We start from the raw sequence: 2228 nt of genomic DNA, 5'->3' as shown, positions 1-2228 counted from the left end.
GCTATACTTATTGATCATTTAAGATAAAGTTCAGATTTGGATGCAAGAGATGATACGCAAAAAGAAATTAAATGCAAAACTAGAACCATATTTATAGCGCTTCTGAAAGTTTTTTAAATAAAATTCATAAATTTCTGCATATTATCTATAGACGGTGATCAAACCTGGGACCTCTGCAATCGCCTAGCCCCAACTTATCATTTAGGCTTAATATTGGGTCTGCAAATTTATTCAAAATTTGTGAATTAAGAGCCAAAATTTAAGTTGCACTTTTAATTACTTTAGAAGTACTACTTACATGCCAAGTTGGCAGCGAATTTAAAAGTGTGATACACCTAATTATAAAATAAAAATTCTGTAACAATATATTAAATACATTTTACATTTTTATTTTTTTGTAGAATTTGATTTTGTTTATAGAAAACAAAATATTTTCAGAAATTTAAATGTATTAGTTAGGCTTGCAGATACCTTGCTTCTGCATCTCAATTATAACTCTGCGATTCGTTCATAGATTTTAAAACACCTTTTATGTTAAACTAAAATTTTGAAAATGATTTATAAAAACTAGTGGTGCATGGCATTGTACCTTCAGACAAATTGTTGGAATGGCATTTTAATCAAATGTGCCGTTCTCTCAAAAATTGAATGTTTATTCGCTTTTTTCTCCATAACTCCGGAATGGCTAGACCTGCCTCTTCCAGAAACTGAACGGCATATTTTTTCATCAATACCAATCGAATTATGATTAAAAGCGTCGGGACTGATTCAGAGACCCCGGGTTCGATACCCACTTTGAACAGCTTGTTGTCAGGCAGAAGTGACAACGATTTTCACTTGGAAATATTAATATGAATAGGGAATAGCAATATGTTTCCAAGTAAAACTAGCCCTTAATCCGGCATTGCTGCAATACCCCAATGAGATTGACGATCTGGGCTTTGTTTTTCAATAGTGTTCAGTATAAAAATTAGAACGATATCTCAGATAAAGTTAGGTCAATCAATGGATTGCTTACTAACCGCAACAAACGTCTTAGTAAAAAGCAGTGCTCAGTACAGCTTATAGAACACTTAATAGTTCTTATTGCTGTAAAAAAAACTTTGTGTAGAATAAAGTTGATGTTTTATCCCTAAAATAGCTATGCAGCGCAATTGCATTGAAAGAAATAACTAGTGGTGTATGGCGCCGTGCCTTGAGGCAAATTGCTGAAACTTTCCGTACCAGAATATATTCGAGGGGAAAAAATCAGTAATCAATAAAATTTATCAATGATTTACAACAATTGTTGTATACATTTTCGAATAGATAATTATAATCACTATATATTTTATCGTTCATAAAATATACAGTGAGGATCTTATCGCTGTGAAAGTTTACATTAGCAGGAGGTGAATGAATGAATCCGTCTGAGGATTCTACTATATACATCTTGAAACTAAATTGTGAATTTGAAATTCACATTTGAAGTATAAAACTTTGTATATTTTTGAAAAATTTTAAATTTTTTTCGGAAAATTTTGAAAGTTACTTGAACCGTATAAGTGAACTTCAAAAATTAAAAATCTTGGTACGGAACCCAACAAAATTGTAACAAAAAATTAGTACTCATTTTTAAAAACTTTATCAAATGTCTGATAATTTGATGTGCATACTTCTAATGTTCATTTTTGACCGCCAAATATCATTTTTTAACTTCCCGAAGAAGTTTATGTTTTTATCAAAAAATCCGACTCGCTAATTTTATGTTTTCTCGACGTTTCAAGCCATTCTGAATCGAATGAGACCAAATTTGGAAAAAGTATGTGTGTGTGTGTGTGAACAGATTTTTTGCCGTAAATCGACGTTTTCTCAAAAACGGCTGGATCGATTTCAAAAATTTAAAAGCCATTCGATGTATCTCGATGAGGACTAGCGTTTCTCAGTGCAACGATCGGCTGGGCCGTTTCTTTGTAAAGAAAAGTGAAAAAAAAATTGTCCACGTTTTAGCGCGCAATTCTGAATCGATTTTGAAAATTCAAAAACCGTTCGATAGATATTGATTGGGATTCGTGCTGATTAGTTTTTGGTAAATATCGGCCGGACCGTTTTTTTGTAATATAGTTTTTTAAAAAAAAATCGATGATTTTCATGATTTTTTTTTGACGGTAGATACCATAGCCTTGTAAATCATACTAAAATATTATGGCCCTACGACAAGTCGTTTAATTTTGAAAAATCGTCAAAGT

Source organism: Ctenocephalides felis, unplaced genomic scaffold (genome assembly GCF_003426905.1).
Source record: "Ctenocephalides felis isolate EL2017-DRISC unplaced genomic scaffold, ASM342690v1 CF-g0.4_SCAFFOLD_01170, whole genome shotgun sequence".
Classification (NCBI taxonomy): domain Eukaryota; kingdom Metazoa; phylum Arthropoda; class Insecta; order Siphonaptera; family Pulicidae; genus Ctenocephalides; species Ctenocephalides felis.
The sequence above is the reverse complement of the archived record's forward strand: the minus strand, read 5'-3'. Positions refer to the sequence as shown.